Source organism: Pinus tabuliformis, chromosome 9 (assembly GCF_031772625.1).
Source record: "Pinus tabuliformis cultivar Carrire ecotype Pingquan chromosome 9, CPIR1, whole genome shotgun sequence".
Taxonomy (NCBI): Eukaryota; Viridiplantae; Streptophyta; class Pinopsida; order Pinales; family Pinaceae; genus Pinus; species Pinus tabuliformis.
Genome location: NC_142307.1, coordinates 348,708,538 through 348,727,421, shown reverse-complemented (window position 1 = coordinate 348,727,421; position 18,884 = coordinate 348,708,538). Strand labels below are relative to the sequence as shown.

At 35.9% G+C, this 18,884-nt stretch overlaps 1 pseudogene; it reads right to left on the bottom strand.

Moving 5' to 3' along the window:
• Positions 1-228: 228 nt before the first annotated feature.
• LOC149148644 (xanthohumol 4-O-methyltransferase pseudogene) lies at positions 229-715 on the bottom strand (annotated as a pseudogene).
• Between the last annotated feature and the right edge of the window lie 18,169 nt (positions 716-18,884).

Sequence of the window (18,884 nt, the reverse complement as noted above, 5' to 3'; positions counted from 1 at the left end):
CACTATCTACGGATCCTCCATGTCTTCGAAGGAGATGAGGAGTGTCCCGTGACCCATTGACGCATTGTCTTCTCAAGAGTGCAAGGTAAGACTAAAGAAAATCACTAGCTACCGATGTTTCATGTCTCCATAAGATCTTGATAAATCTTCGTTTATTTTGTAAATACAATAATTTGATTGCATTTTAACATTGTAAATACTAAAAATGAGCCCATAAAGAGCAGATAATCAAGAAGGAAACACTTCAATCACAGACTGGAAATCAGGAATGGTGATTATTTTATAACGACCAAATCCACCTTCTAATAAAATCTTCTTCCATTCTTTCTTTGTTCTTTCCTTCCCACCAGAGTAGTGCGCCACCATTACCAGATCAAATACTAGAAGTAAATTAGGATCCAGAATCGGCTTCTCTTTCTGGCCACCATTATTATTATCATCGCCTTTGTGATTAGAGTCCAGCACCACTACGTCAACAATAATGAGCTTCCTCGTCTCTGGGATCACCTTTCTGCAGCTCTTTAGTATCTTGATATAGTCCTCATCGCCCCAGTCATGCATGATCCACTGATAACATCGCACAAACAAATTGTATAGTCAAAACGTGCTCTCAACTCATTCTAATTGAATTACATGATAGCTCAGCAAGTTCAAGACTTACCTTCATGAATATGGCGTCCGGAGAGGGCACGGTTTCAAACATGTCTCTGCCCATGTGCTCCACACCTATTTACATACATTTATAGGTATAAGATTGTTATGCATATATACCATTGATGAAGCAAAGGTGTTGTTAGTAACCTGGGAGATGGGGAGAAGTGGCCACGACATGAGGGAGGTCGTAGTTGATGCCTCTGATGGAAGGATAATGCTGCAGCATTGCCTCGATTGTCTCCTCTGCAAGCCCAGCCTCTCGAGGCAAATCAGAGAATGGAAGTCAAATTTCGAAAAGCCGATAGGATTATTAAATTAGCATAAAAAAAAACGAGAAATTAGCATGATGATTTGATGTTTGAAACGTTAAACAAGGCCACACAACCTTGTGATTTTAAATATGACATTTTTTTTCAAGTTTGGTTGAAGATTGACTACCAACATAACCCTAAGATCCCTGGCATATTTGTTTTTCACCATGCTTTTAAATTGCAAATTAATAATTCATATTTCCTTTTGACACTTGTGCCTTCCATGTGATATTATCGCTGCCCTATGCAAAAAACTTAAAACTATGTGAAATAATAAACAAAAACGGTTTAACCTTCCCTGCTATATCAAGAATAAGGCAAAACAGCTACAGCTCCCTGCAACAAAATAAGGTAAAAATGCCATGGTGCATATATACAGGACAATACTGACCAAATTAATCAATTAATGTTAACCCTTATCTTTACCGGCTTAACTGTTTACTTGGGCATTCTCATCTACCTATTTACATGGGTCATCTCCATAAATATAGGTTTTGGACATTCAACTGATGGTATTGAGCAAAATAACAAGTAATTAAACAAGAAATGATTGAGTTGATAGAATTTGCAGAGAGCGAACCGAAAATGACCGAATGATTTCTCTCTTTGAGAAAAGAAGAATTGCTACTCACCTTACCTAATAAAATGAATGCCGCAAAGTGGTGTACAAACATCCTTTTGCACACGTATTATTGGCTTGCGTATTGCTTCACCTGTCCAGATTCACGGTAGGCCATTCAAATACCGTGTTAGAAAGACTTGAGAGACAAAATCCGCATCTATGGCAGATTTTGATGGATAAAGAAATAAGAAACAAGCGAGAGAAAAGAAAACAGATTCAGAAATAGAAGCTTCTCGTCTTATATTATCCCTCCATGGCGAACTCTTCTCTTCCCTTGTTGCAAAATTAATAGGTAGGGCAAAACCATTCAGCAAAAACTGCCAAATAAAATAAAAGCACTACCTCTACTCTTAAAGCCCTTGCGATTTTTCCACAGCTTCACCATTATAAAGAAATAATGGATTGAAATTGTTGAAAAAATTGGCTTCCATGCATAGCCATTATCTACCACTCTACTTTTCCCTGTACAAATTTATTAATAAAACCCATAGATATTGAAAACCAAAAGCATACGTGCTTCTATCCATAAAAAATTTCGAGAATTTCATTCCAATGGATCAAAAATTGCATCTCTATCGATTCTTCTGCTCAACATAACAGCAACAAAATAGAATAGCCAAGATAAACCATGCAAACACTCTTTTAAAAAAAACATAAATTAAATTTAAAACAGAGAAAAACACAACGAAAATAAAACACTGTAAAATCCAAAATGCATGGCCATGCAACAAAAAAATAAACTTAAACAAAAAACAAAGCAAACCAATGCAATGCCGAGTATTAAAGAAAATGATGAAGAGAATATTTAATTAACCATAACGAATGCCTTTCCAGAAAATAAAATAACAAAAATAATAACAAGATGCAATGTTAAAGACTACTTCTAAGCTAAGAAATTTAACTTTAATGCAACAAACTCAATATAGATCCGTCCAAAGTCAAATATCGTACTTGCTTGAATTAAAAAGCTAAAAGAAGAAGGTAATAATGAATTGAAATTAAAGTATTCAAAAAAATCTCCCAAATCAAAACAATGCAATTAACCTTTAGTTGACAGACTAACGATTTCACCTTCTACCAATCTCGTCATTTGCAAATTTCCTTTGTGTAAAGCCGGTTCACATTTCTGCAATACCATGAAAATTGTGAAACCGAAGGAACATTTACGTTCTTCGTACCAGGGAACCAGCAAAATTACACAATTCAGTCCTTTTAAGGAAAATACTATTTTCTTTCACCTCTTCTTTTCTGAAAATATCTGAAATTTGCAGGGTATCCGTGGTTATTCGAAATGTGTTTGGATCAGGTCATACATCTGGCAAATTAGCTCAAACCTAAGAAATCCCTTGCCGTTCGTGCACGTTTCGAGCCTTTGCAAATTAAAATACAATGTCTAAATACAATGTCTGCGAATATTGCAGCGGCTATTATCGGTTTCTTCGCCTTTCATAAATGCTAAAAGCCATAAATGCCAAAAGGTTTCTTCGCCTTTCATAAATGCTAAAAGCCATAAATGCCAAAAGCCAGGGAAGAAGAACAACAACAACAGCAATTGGCAGGAAAAATGCACTAAAAATATTTTCAAGAGTTACATAAAAGAATTGGAAAAATCAATAAAGCCATTCAACCAATATTTGAAAAAAGCAATCACACTTCAAATCAACGGGTTGAAAGTGTCTTACCTAATCCAACAGATCAGAATAAAAGTGTTGACGATTGTTGATGCATAGGAAGGCCTATCGGCCTAAAAATGCCTCCCAATGTCACTTCAATGCCCACTTTCCCTACCAAACTGTAATAAAGTAATATGAACAAGGATTTTAGAAACTTCGGCTAGAGTATATGACGTTTCTAAAATATTTAATTATATGATTCTCCACTCGGTCGATCACATGGCCGTCATCAACTCATCAGCAAAGACCGTATAAAATTAATGGGGATAGCAGGGCAGAACGATTCAAGCTAATGGAATGATTATGAAATGGTATTAAGAGTAATTACGTTGATAGATTTTCTCTATATTAGAATAATTTTACGGGCTCTTTTGTATTAATTTCAAAAAAGAAAAACGATACTAATTTATTTTTGTCACCCACGTATACTAATATGATTCTACTAATAATAAACAAAGCGCTTGAATACCACTTTGATGAAAACTTTCATTAATACGAAAGAATTACAAGGTGTGCACGATTTAGACAACATTCCTAAAATTTATATGCTGCATTCCCTATCACGGGATTTAATATGATTGCAATAGACCTACAATGTGTGAACAATTTAGAAAACCTTTGTAAAATTTTATTGACTGCATTCCCTATCACCGGATTTATTCACTGTGTTCCAGCAAGAATTTGTCTACAGCTCATTCCTTCCGCACGATGTTGCAACTCAACTTAGTGTAAATCTCCCTCCACCCATGCGTCATTTGATCGTAACAGGTTTCACTTCTCTAAATAACCGAATTCATGAATCCAATCTTCGGGTTCTGCGTTATTGTAGAGTTCTACCATTTCTCTGTACAATTCTTCTGATGTAAAACCTGTTGAACAGTCGGACAGAGAAGGGAGCAGATTACAGTCTTGAGACGACTTCTCGTTCAAATACAATTGACTCTCGGCTAAAGTAGCTGCATCTTCCCCAAACTGATCGTAATGAGGAGACTGCTGGTCAGCTAAACTCGACATAGGAGAGAGAGGATTTGTGGGTGACGTTTCGACGGGATTATCAGCCAATACCAAAGCAATAAGCTCGGATTCTTCGTCTCCGATTGAATCGTTCACAAGTAGGTGGCGCCATGAAGATTTCCGAGTTTCTTTAACATTGCATAATCTGAAGGCTTCATCCGATATAAGATTACTGGAGCCATCATCGTTATAGCCATTTTCTCTTACAATTCCAGAAACTCTCATGCCTGCTTTTATTCTAACGGCGGTGGCTTTCAATCAGTGGATTAGCAGACGGACCAATCGAGGAGAGTGTGTTTAGACGAAGCAGAGGCTTTGGGAAAAGTGAAGCACAGAAACTCTGTGCGAATTGATCTCCCAATAAATCAATCGCACTGCTGCGTTTACAAGCCCAAGAAACGGAATCGCAGCATACCAGTGCTTGCCAAAAGCTAGCGGAGATAGAAAAAGCAGCATACCAGTGCTTGCCAAAAGCTAGCGGAAATAGAAAAAGCAGTGAAAATATCTTGCCATGTCAAGAAGGCAATTTAACTGATATTTGGAAAAAGCAGTAAAAATATCTTGCCATGTCAACAAGGGAACTCAACTGATATTTGGAAAAAGCAGTCACCCTTCAAATCAACGGTTGAAAGTGTCTCACTTGATCCAACGGAGGAGGATAAAAGTGTTGACAATTGTTGATGCATAGGAAAGGCCTATCGGCCTAAATATGGAATTATTTTATAATATATTTATAAGATATAGAAGCACTGCGTTGAATAAAATTAATACTTAAAATAATAAATATTGTATTATTTTATAATATATTTATAAGAAATAGAAGCACTGGGTTGATCAAAGTTGAATTTGAATGAATGAAAAAAAAATTAAAATAATAAAAGTTATATTGTTTTATGATATATTTATAAGAAATGTTGAAAAAAATTATATTGTTATTCAATTTTATTGTAACAAATTTAGTATTTAATACGAGAATTAAATATTGAAATTAGTGATATAAAAATTATGATTTTTGTTTTATATTTTGGAGGTATTTTAGGATTTTGTAAGATGTTGAATTGTAATGTATTTATGCATTGTAGCGTGTTGAATCTATTGTATTTATGCTTTCAAAAAATATGTTTTAAATCAGCTTAGATTCATCTTAATTATGGATTTACCAAGTGTCTAGAGGGATCAAATGTCTTAAGGCGCAAGTTTTTTTGAGAGTTAAAAAAATAGATCTAAGATGGTTTAATTATTACTAATTGATAATTATAATTATTAATTTTATTTTATTTTTTTGTAATTTGATTCAGCCAAAATGTTTTAATTAATAATTATAATTATTAAATTATATATATTTTATTTATTTATTAACTATATTATTTTAATTGTATTTTTTAATTGTCTAAAACTTAAAATAGTTAAATAAAACTACTTTAAATTGCTTTCAATTCTAAAAAACCAATATACCATCACACATGGATGTCTAATTTTATAAATAGAAGCCTCAAGCAATCACAAAAAAAATCCATAAATGAAATCTCACCACCATAAAAGGAGTTCTTGTAAGGATTTGCTACTCTACCCCTCAAAATTCTTAGATAGTGCTTATCATTTAAAACATCCCAATAAAAATATATGTCATTTATAACAATCGAAAAGCTAAGGAATCAAAGAATTCGTACCTTATATAGATAGCCCCACAACCATGGTCATTTGCGTTGTTGTTCATAATATTTAAGCTAATCAGCAATCAAGGCAACCATAAACCTTTGCGCAAGGTATTGTTAGCCGAGGTTTCAAATGAAAAGCTTCTGAGCTTTCGAATGCTCAGTTGAGCTCACCTAGGAAAGCTCTGCATCATTATAAAATGAATAGTATCGATATAAGTTATTCTAATATGAAAAGCTTCTGAGCTTTCGAATGCTCAGTTGAGCTCACCTAGGAAAGCTCTGCATCATTATAAAATGAATAGTATCGATATAAGTTATTCTAATATCAACGTTGGATCATATGAATCCACCATGAGAGATGCATGGTGGAGATACCCTAGGCGAGTCCTTGCCATTGCCCTAGCATGCACATTGCTCGTAGTTTTTATTGATTATTTACTAGTAGGGGTTTCTAATACATTTAATAAAGAGAGGAATGGTGGAGGTGCACAAATAATGCACTAGAAATTGACATCCAATATTGTCCACCACGCCTACAACAACACACTATATTCAAAATTCTTCATATCCAACGTTTTGAGTTTTCCTAGATTATCTAAATGGCCAAAGTCCATGGAGACTATGAAGGCCATTATCAATCTAAGTATAAATTCAGTCAAGGAGGCAAACACCAAAGCCCACAACCTATCTCGCCCCAGGCTAGACCAAAGACAACGTGGTGCCCTGCAAGATTGTTGATGGAAAGGCAGAGGAGGAAAACACACAAAATAAACTTCTATTCATAATATTCTTAATACACATTCACCAAGCTGCGACTCTTGGCTTTTCTAGCCTCATACAAACTTGATTGATTACAATGAACCCAATATGGGGTATTTATACTTTTTGACTCATGTCTCAACTGATGCTAACTCCAACATGCAAATACACACTAAATTTAAACTTTCCAAATATATAATGAGCTTGAATTTATAATATTGGACTTGACTTAACTCAAAGCAACTCAACTCAACCACTCACTTCATGCATCACATGCACACATGAGTAATTAATATTTCCAACACTCCCCCTTAATTAGGACCGATGACTCAACATAGCTCAAACATGACTCAACTATGCATGTTAGGCTTACAATAGAACTCGACTCAATCTTAACATAAACATGCCAACTAGTCTAAGTCTCAGCTAGGTCTACAATGACTCAAAATATTTACACTTTCGAATTTTATTTTTCGTTTCTTCCAAATTCTATACCCTCCAAACTACTTCATTCTCTGTTGTATTTTCATGTTGTTGGCTCCATATTTCTTCACTTGTTGTAGCTATAATTTTTCTTTGACTTAACTTGTATTTGTTCTGATTCTATCTTCTACAACTTCCTCTTCAAAGATTCTTTAACTCATGGGTTGTTGCCACATCTCTCCATCTTGAAACTCTCTTCTTTGCTTTGCTTCTTGCGCTTCATATTCCTCATCTTATTTCTGCCATATTTCTTGATAGCATAATTTGATCTCTTCTTGACTTCGTTGCTCAAAGATTGTTTTAATTCTTTCTTCTTCGTCTTCAAAAACTTCCATGTCCTTTCTTGCATCTTTTTCTTCATCTTCTCTTTCAGCTGGACTGTTACCTTGTGTACCTGCACACTCAAAATCAATGTTCAAAACATATTCATCATGTTGTGCATTGAGAGCTTCCTTCTATGCTTTATCTTCCACTCCTTTACAAACCTCTGTTGCTGCAAACATGTTGTCTTTGTCTTGGCTTCTAGACACAAGTGGGCTTCTCTCACCAAATAATAATATATCAATACGTTCTTTCTATTACATCATCTGTGACCATTCATCACCAATTAAATTATCCTCATCAAAGGTAACTTCAACATAATTTTCATCCACTCTATTGTGGGTTTTCCGGGCATGCATGTGCTCATTAACAATTTCAACTTCACCAAATTTATCAGCTGCGACTTGAGTCACCAATTCACGCCTCACTTTGCAATCCTCATCCACATGTGTTTCGTCATAGTGGGATTCAAAATCATCTGCACCATCAACATGAATACGCTCTTTCTTTACTTCACATGCAGAGGCTTCAAATTCCCTCTCTAGAGTCTTTGTTGCATTTTCTTCATCTTCATCTTATTCAACTACACAGTGGGATCCATCAATGCCTTCACTCTCTTATGCTACTATTGCAGACGTCTTTGCCTATGACATAACCTGCTACTGCATGTCACTCCCCCTTGCACCAAATTCTTCTTCCAGGATCTTCAACGCTTCTTTGAAAGTTGTAGCTTTTGCTACTTTGCACAACAAATTTCTCAATCAATGCATGTCTTATAAAATCCAATGCTAAAGCATCACATACTTCATCATATGGGTTATTAGACTGGTGCTTAATTAACTCTTTACCTTGAAGAAAATTTTGCATTTTGTCAACCTAGAAATCAAAATATTTATTAGTAAACATAGGAGGTGGTAGCAAATCCATGCTACACCAATCACCCTCGATCTCTTCTCCATCTTTTGCTATAATTCTTGGTTCCTCGACTATGGCCTGAACCTATCTAAATAGGCAACGATCTATGCCTCTTCTTTTCGATTCCTTTTCTTAATTTGCTTCATTTGCACTTTGCGAATGGCTGATATCTTTCCTTTGTCTTATGGCTTCTTTCCTTATTGCATGAGATCGCCTTCCATATCACCCTCCAAAAAGTATATGATTTTTAGTATACACCGCGTAAGGCACAATCTTCACTAAATTCACATACGTAGAGAGATTTTTCCAAACCCAAAATACTATCATACTTAACAAACCGGAAAATTTTAGAGACAAATGAACCTTTTCAAAATCCTAAATTCTCTTTTTATAAAAAGCCCCTTTTAATTTAATTTTCCTATAAATAAAATCATTAAAAAATCTCCGTACAATTATGCTTTCCAAAAAAGTTTATAAACCTTATTACCATGCACTTCCTTTTGTTTTTAATAAAAAACAAACCCTTTAAAAACAACCTTTTTAATTCTTTTAATAATTCCAACATTTTTAAAAACCTTTTTAATAACCAACAACCCTCATACAAAAATAACCTCCTTATACAACTCTTTAACAAAGCCCTTTTCAAACTTTTCACAAAAAAAACTTTTAGAGCTTGCCTTTTTAATAAACTTCAACCTCTAAAAATATTTCCTTTAAACTTTATGGTTGCCCTCGTGACTTTGACTTTGAACAACTTGTGTACCTTTTTTCTTTTACACTCCACCAAAAATACCTTTCAAACCTATTTTGACTTTCGACACACAATAATATAATAAATACCTATTTTGAGTTTCTAGACACAATAATTGCATGACATGTTGTCCGACGTGAAGAACACAACTTTCACGTGAATTCCACAACATGCCATTGGCCTGAAGACATTGTCGAGCACATCCATCATGAACCAGTACAATTTCCTTGATAGATTCTCTCATTCCAATGAAAATCTCAAGAAGAGTTTGATGGGAGGGTTGAGCAATGTCTCTCATCTAGTCAAAAATTCATTGGCTATGGTCAAGAATATTTTAGCCGAAGCTTCAAGCCTAGCCAAGCTGCGACAAACTTTTCCGACTCAGAATCACCATCTGTTATTAGATCAATCTGACCCCAATTTCATGCTCATGGATTCCAATGTTTTTCGACTTGGATGTCAGCTGAAGATCAAAGGCTGCTGCAAACCTCTACAAACACAATGACGCTGAATGTCGTGGTTGCAAAGGACGAGAGTGGAAATTACACAAACATTATAGAGGCCGTGAATAAGTGATAGTATGAAGTTTTTTAGCAAGTGTACTAAAAATGCTTCACTTAAGTTACTAGTGACAAGCAACCCTAATAACAAAATATGACTATTCTTATGTTTCAGATATGTAGCAAAAGTTAGAAACGTGCAAAAGATGATATGCAACTATAAACGCATAATAGTAAAAGGAAATACAATAACCCAATGGAATAATGTTGATTTTATTATCACTGGTTAAAAAAATTACATTTGATGAGGAGACGTATGTAGACTTGGGTCTATAGATCACCCTCTCTGGGACAGGTCCTTTGTAATCCTATGCTTCAACCAGATATTCAACTCTCTCTCAATGGTTGTATGGTATGAGTAGCTAATAGTTATGAAGACTTGAACTCAATATAGGACAATAATGGGGAGGATGAAAATGGTTATGGTGAAGAATGAGGAGAAAATCCCTCTATTTATAACAAAATATTGAGATAGATCAAGATTTAAAAAATAATAAAATATTGAATACCAAATCAAAATCAAAATATTGAGATAGATCAAGATTTAAAAAATAATAAAATATTGAATACCAAATCAAAATCTCGCTGTTATGAATATTTTATTATATTTTTGAGATGGAAAAGTTATTCAAAATGGTTAAATATCTTTATTTAGAAAATGATTAAAGTAATTAACAAATAAAAAATGATTTATTAATTAATTTATGGTGATTAAATCAAATATGAATTAAAAATAATTATTAAATAATGATTTTAGTAAAGAAATAAGGGATAAATGTAGAATAATAAATAAATCATGATTTATTTAATTATTCTCCAGTGATTAAGTAAAACTGGTTAGAAATAATTATTTAATAATTATTTCAAGAGAATAATAAATAAATGATGATTTTTATAATTATTTTCATGAGGTTTTTGAGTTTTTAAAGAGAAATAACTTAAGAAAATAGTTCACTAAATTATTTCCTAGAATGAAAATGTGTATGTGGTGAGTGCTTCTATCAAATTAAAGGGGTGTGTGGTGAGTGCTTCCATCAAGTTAAAAGGGTGTGTGGTGAGTGCTTAGGGTTTTGTAACATAGAGAAACGATGATGTCACTCTTACTAGTTTTGTTTGTTTACCCAATTTCATTGGGAAAAGTGAATTATTCATTCATATTTTTAATAGTTGTGAAATTATATTAAATTTTATAATGATAAAACAAACGTAATTGAGTTTACTAAATAATAAGTTTAATAAAAAGTTAATTGTAGCGATTATCGCATTTCAATAATTTAATTTGGAAAAAGTAGAATCATTTATCAATATTTTTAATATTATGAAATTAAAATAAATTTTATAATCAGAAAACAAACATAATTGATTTGAATTTACCAAATAATAGGTTTAATAAAAAGTTACCTTTTTTATTATCGCTTTTCAACTGAAGGAAGCCAGCGTGATACCACACCTTCGGAAAGATCTTTAAATTGGAAGATATTGATAGGAGCCCGAACATGGAAAGAAAAGAGACCACGGTAGTTTAAGGTTGAGCTATTCCAAGTGTTTTTTTCGTATTTTTATTTTGATGGTAGAACTTTTAAATATTTTTTAAATCTACTTATAATTCTTATTAAAAGGCTTGTTTAGTATACGTAATTTTATTATGTTATTATTGGTTAATGAAGATTTGGTAGATTTCTCAAAATATGTATGAGAGGGTCATTAAATTTAGTTCAATTTAATCCAGTGAATAATTTTAAAAATTTTGAAGTTCAAATTGATTTAATGAAAGTTTAATAAATTTGGTTTAATTAAGTGGATAATTTTCATTATCCGGAAGTCTTATTAATTAAAAGCATAACAATAGGAACTAGGTCTTTGAAGAAAGACACCATGGCAATTTTGGATGAGTTGACAAGGGCCAAGGCACCTTTAACTGGTGAGATATTAACTATAGTTGTGTCACCCTTGCTTGGAATTCAAGGTCACATGGAATAAGGTCAAGCTAGTATAAACACAAAGACCTTTTAAGTCCATTAAAAATTTTCCTTCCATTTAGAACTATTATGGTCTTTAACTCTAAAACAATGCCATTTATATCATGCATACAATTCTACTGATTTGTTACCTTTGTATTTCATGTCTAATTAGCTTCGCCTTTAGTATGAGCAAAGGAACAATGGTGTGTGGTTTAAACTTTAAAGGACAAGGCTTTATGGATAACTTGCTAATTGGTGATCTAGATAGCAACATCTCTTTCACTGATCCCAGGGCTTTAAAACATAAATGCTTGGGATATGGAGGGCCATGGAACCTATGGAAACGGAATAAATTGTATCAAATGCAAGTGGGAAGCAGTGAATCTGCAATATGGTGATGCTATTAAGTTACACTGGATTATAGAATTAGAAGGCTTTATGGTAGTTAATCATTTCATATACAAAGGAATGGGATGGGACTACCTAAAAAATTGGTCAATGGAAAATTTTGGTGTCTCTCTTGGATTACATATCTTGAAGCATGATCCTTAAGAAGGGCTTGTAGTTTTGGTCATTAAGAATTATAGAGGATATAAAAAAATATCTTTTAAAAATGATGGAATTCAAATTTATGGTCATTATATTTTAAGAAATGGCATTTGAATTTAGATGTTAATTGACCCATCTTGACTTCATTTCAATTTAGGTAAGGATGCCAAGTGTCTTTTTAATTAGAGTAAATTTGAGTTTAAAATGGGCTTCTTAAGGAAAAGATTGAAATAATAACATATGCCACATTACACTAAGCATATGCTATATGACACTAAGTTAGAGGTATGATCTAATGAAAATTAATTTATATTGTCACATTAATGATGGTTGTTGAATAAATTAAGTTAATGTAGAGTTAAGATGTGAAAATAAAAAAGTAATAATAAGAGATTTTTATTTTTATTTTTGAATTCAGGCTTCTATGATCCATAATATGTATGAAAAATAATCTTTCGGTAAAAATCACATAGGAGAAAATCTCGTCAACGCATTTCGAATCTTACAAAGATATGTTGGAATCATAAGTTTGAATTGTGTAATCTGCAAAATCTAAGTGCTTGATGAGTTTTTCAAGGTGCTAAATACATTTATACATTCAAAAACATTTTTTTTTTGTAAGTCAAGATTCTATTCATTCATCAAAAGAACAATACATAGGCATCAAAATTCAAGTGGTCTCACCCTAACCGAGTTTATTGACCAATGTTATCACCATATTACAAAGAAATAGTAAGAGAAGCAGATTAGTAGTCTAAAGCCTAATAGGGCAAAAGCACCAAAAGACAAACAAAACCAGAAGGAAACTAGTGACTATACTCATCATCAGAAGTAATTGACGATGAATTATCTGGCCCAGTCCTTAGAGGGGGAGGAGGGCGATATGAACAACTAACATGTTGCTCAAAGTGAGACAACCACGTTTCCAACTTCTTGACTTTTTCCGCTAGCAAGTTTTAACCCGCCAAACCACTACAATCCTTTCTCTGAAATGGAATTCAAAGTAATGCAACTGATCAAGAGTGGCGATCACCACTTCATTCTCTTCCTTTCTGGTCTTGTTGTAAGCTTCCCAACACTCCAAGACATATTGGAACATGTCACGAAGGGGTAGACTAGTCGACTGGCCAACATCGGAACGCCCTGAAGATCTGCATGCCCTGACCTGCTACTGAGTCCTAGCATGCCCACTCAATGGCCATGAATTGCACGGTCAGCCTGCCTAGAGCCCACACCCTCCTACCGCCTCATGCTCTAGTCGATGCTCTAACCACACCACCTGCGGTGCTCCCTCCCTGATTGAAGCTTGCATCATTCCTACCCCCTCGTGAAACCTCTAATAAACTACCTGAGCCGCCTCGGTTGGCCGAGACGCCCGACTTTAGGGAATGAGAGAGAGAGCTACGTGGAATAGGACACATGATAAAAACACATGAGGACACCCCTAGGACAAGACCCACTACACACTGTAGACCCTTCACCAAAATGATCATTAGCAAAGGCATGACATCAGCCTCACAACAGCCAACGTTGACCACCCCTGCGAAACTAACCATCACCACCCACAGACCGAGAAGAAGAAGAATTTGACCGTAATTGAATTTCCTACCAGCCAAACCAACACCTCTACCTATTCACAGACGTGGGAAACACCAGAGGCCAAAGTTATGGGCCACCTATCTACACCCCAAGTCCCAGAACCTCAAGAGACTAACTAGAGCCAACACCAACTGAGCCTTCCAAAAACCTTCGAAAATTAATGAAAATCACCCAATTAAACAAACAAGCAACCCATCATCTAATTACACATGAAGCAGACTAAGCCAGAACCCTGCTACCACCTTTCACAACCGAATTCTACCTTGAAACCCAGGACAAGGCGCCCCAACAAGCAAGTGACTTAGAGAGAAGAGATAAGACCAAAGGGAGGAGAAAGGACAAAAGATTAATAGCGAGCATAGGCCCCAAGCACCACCTCAACCATAGAAGAAACTTAGACGACAATATACAAAGAACCACTAGAAAGGAACCCAGGGCTGGCCACCCTTCCCTGCAAAACACCTGCAACCTGCAAACGTGAACAAAGAAATGGGAGTCAGCATACGAACTTGCAACTTTTGAAGTATGAACATAGTTGATGGAGTGACAGCTTCGAAATTTCCACCACTCCAAGAATACCTGAGAACCGAAGAACCCAACCAAACTATAGCAAATCAAACCAATAGAGAGGAGCCTCCATTTAACAACCCCAATATAAATTTTACCAGCCCCAGCATGTGCCATTAAACACCTTACCTTACTAGTACAAATTCTGGTAGAGGGCGAATGAAGTTTCCCATGCCGCATAAAGCATTTCACCTTACATCTTGCATAATGGGAGGACATATGCGCTATCCTTCTCCTTGTCTGTGTTAAAATACCTTTCATTTCCCACATGTTAAGCCTATATCAGGTATCCATACCCCCATATTGGAACCCTCCTCATTAACTACTATCTCACAGAACGCATCAAGATGAGGGGACCGAGAACTAAAAGTCCAATTATGGACCAATTCTTGACTTTAATTTTCACTTCCCCAATTGGTAAAATTATCGACTGCTTGATTCCCCTGTCTTTTCACATGTTCGAGACTACATAATCAAAGGCGGATAATTAGGAATGAATTTGTTCACAGATGAGCTCCAACCTCCAACTATCAACCACCTTCTCAGGGGGATACCCATTGATGATTTTATCCAGCATGGAGACAACTATTTGTGAATCTCTAAAGACGTGTAATTTTTCCAAACCCATCTCAGCAACAATTTGAAGCCCCTTCTCAAGCACTAGAAATTCAACTACATTGTTGGTGGTATTACTGCATGGTGTGGCGAATAATTTTACCACCTTCCCAATGTCCGTTGGAAATATCGAGAGGGGGGGTGAATCAATATTCCTTAGCAATTATCACTTTTAATTTTTTTCAGAGCATTAGTTAATCTTCAATTATTATTAATGTTTATGCAGTAATAATAGTAAATAAAAGAACACATTAGGCACAAGAATTTTTAGGTGGAAAACCCCTCTCGGTCAAAAGCCATCGAACGCTTTTCTAATAAATCCTTTTAATCTTCAACCTCAACTGAAATGAAAGCAAAAAATTCCTAGAATTCTAGAAAAACATTCTTGTCTAGGTCCCACTGGATGGATGCCCCAACGCCCTGGTTTCTTCAGTAATCAACTGAATGGATACCTCAACACCCTAGCGAGCCACAACTCACCCTAGCAACACCCTACCACCCTGAAGTGTTCACGGGCTTCAACCTGTAGGTGACTTCATACACCTATCTAGCTCCTCCTTGCCACCCTATAATGACTAAAATAAGGCAATATTGTGGATTCCCAAACCAGGGACAACAATCCACAATACAATAAGATGTACAATTATTTTCATGTACTTGACAAAATACCCAATCACTCTATGACCTACAACCTAACTGTGAAATCATCCCAACAGTGACTCCTATACCTCCCAACATTGCCTCTTCGAATGTAAGCAGAATGACTCTTTCACAAATGACTCTTTTACAATATTTACAATGATGACTCTTTTACAACTTTACAATGACGACTCTTTTACAACTTTACAATGACGACTCTTTTACAACTTTACAATGACGACTCTTTTCCTTAAAAATACTTCATGATATCTGGATGGATGTCACGTCTTCAAGGATGTCCCGCTACAATGATTCCTTTTGATTTGATACTTATTCTCTTGAATTCTTGCTTGATGTTGTACTTGAGTCTTCTTCTACTTGCATGCAAAATTTGGTCGGCAAAACCAATCCCAAAGAAAAACAAAATACCCTTCAACTTACTTCTGCCTGCAAAACATATGTAAGTGAATAATAATGAATAAATACAAATTGAAATTACAATGTGTACCTGAAGTGTGCTTGTCACTTTTGTTGTTGACTTGTTGCAGTAGTAGACAAAGATTCCCACTCTTGATATAGGCCTGGGCTCTATACAAGACTATATCCAAAACTGACCTAAATATTATACAATAAAAACTGATGGCAAACCCTAGACTTGTGATGAACCAAGTTCTAAGTACAACAACAAAGACCATTCTATCAACTATTGTTGGGTTGTGTTATATTCTTTCCATGACTAGCCAACGTAGTCAACCGGGGGGTTAGAGGGGGGTCGGAGCCCCGCCCCCATTCGTTGCACCGATTGCATAGCGGGGGGGTCACAGGGGGTTTGAGGGGTGTAGGTAACCCCACTCTATGGGGTCCGGGCAACGCCCTGGAAAATTTTGGTTTTGGACCCTATGTTAGGTTAGGCGGACCCACCTATGGTTTTGTGCATGATTTTCGCACATGGTTTTGGACGCGATGGTTTTCGGTCCATGGTTTTGAATGCGATGGTTTTCAATCCATGGTTTTGGATGCGATGGTTTTCGGTCCATGGTATTGGATGCTTCGGCATGTATAAATATGTATTGTAACATTGGAAAGAACATAATGAAAAATCAAGCTGGTAGTCCCGGTTTTGAGATCTAGGGGAAAATCCTTGTGTATATGTGTTTTATATGTTATGCTCTCGCATTGTTTATTTTATGTGTTTTAGAATTCATATGCAGGTAATTTCTGTATGGGGTTAAAACCTACATTTGGTATCAAAGTTGTTTTGGCTACAAGGGGATGCCTTTGTTGCTGAGGGGTTTCGCTCAGGCCTGTGGTAGACCCTATTCAGTGGGAGATCTGTGGGATCGATTGTGGTGGTGAAATGAGATGGTGAGCAGTGGAAAGATAGAGTTCGAGAAATTTAATGGTCAGAGTTTTGAGTTGTGGAAACTCAAGATGGAGGATTTGTTTGTGGATAAAGATCAGTGGATCGCGGTAGATCCAGATACTAAACCAACTGGAGTGTCTGATGAAGAATGGAAGAAGTTGGATAGGAAGGCAAAGAGCACAATACAATTGTGTGTATCGGATTCAGTATTACTGAATGTATCAGGGGAAGCTACGGCAAAGGCTTTATGGGACAAGTTAGGGACTTTGTACCAATCTAAGTCTCTGGTGAATAAACTGTTCTTGCGGAAAAAGCTGTATAACCTGAGGATGAAAGATGGAGACTCAGTGACAGAGCATTTGAACACATTTAATATTGTGGTAAGTCAGTTAGCATCTGCTGATATTAAAATTTCAGATGAAGATAAGTGCATTAGTTTTTTGTGTTCTCTACTAGATTCGTGGGATAGTCTAGTTATTGCAATAGGTAGCAATGCAACTGCCTTGCAGTTTGATGAAATAGTCTCATCCTTGCTGACGGAGGAGATGAGACGAAAAAATATGGAGAGCCAAAATGGTGATTCCTTTTCTGTACGAGGACGGTCCTAGAACAAAACAAAAATAAGTCATCGAGTGGGAGATCTAAATCTAGAGGGAGATCTAAATCTCCAAGAAAACCTATAAAGGTGGTGTGCTGGAAATGAGGAAAGGAAGGGCACTATAAAAGGGACTGTAAATCTAAATCTCCTGATAAAGGAAAGGGATCTAATGATGCTCCTTCTGTAGAGGCGAAAACCCTTCAAATGAAGGTGGGGATGTGTACTTGGCTTCTTCAAGTACACATGTAGATCATGAGGCATGGTTGATTGACTCAGGTGCATCCTTTCACTTCACTCCCCATTGAGAGTGGTTCTACGAGTATGAGAAATATGATGGTGGTGATGTCTTCTTGGGGGATGATAGGAAGGCTAGAATTGTTGGTCGCGGAAAAGTAAAGTTGAAGTTGCAAGGTGAAAGGGTTAGAACACTTCCGGGTGTTTTGCATATTCCTGTATTGGCCAGAAATCTAATTTCTGTAAGCAAGTTGGATGATGCGGGTGTAAAAATAGTGTTCGAGAAGGATACCTGCAAGATGGTTCGTGGAGCATTGGTATTGATGCGGGGAGTTCGGATTGGAACTCTGTACAAGCTGCAAGGTAGCACTGTTATTGATGGGTGCAATAGTTTTGTGGTTCCTGAAAGTGGAGCAGAAAATATAGTGGTCTCTGGAGAGAAGACCATGCTGTGGCATCAAAGGCTTGGACATATTGGAGAGAAGGGCCTTTGAATACTTCATGGTAAAGGTATGGTAGAAGGTATGAGTAATAGCTCTCTAGATTTTTATTTTTGTGAAAATTGTGTATATGGGAAGCAGAATTGGGTGAGTTTCCCCTTTGGTGGTAAGAGGGCGAAACAGAGATTAAAACTTGTGCACAATGATGTGTTTGGACTTGTGAAGGTTCCATCACTGGGTAAGTTTGTGTACTATGTATCATTTATAGATGACTTCTCAAGGAATACATGGATATATTTCCTTAAGAAGAAATCTAAAGTCTTTCAAAGGTTTAAAGAATTTAAAGCTCTGGTGGAAAACCAGACAGAGAAAAAGATAAAGGTGTTGAGGACAGATAATGGCGGAGAATTTTGCAATAAGGAATTTGAAGAATTCTGTAAGAAGTGTGGTATATCATAGCAGAAGACTACTCCATATACACCTCAACAAAATGGAGTTGCAGAAAGAATGAACAAGACATTGATGGAAAGGGCAAGAAGCATGCTCAATGGTGTTGGGTTAGGACAGGAATTCTGGGCAGAGGCAATGGAGACTGCAT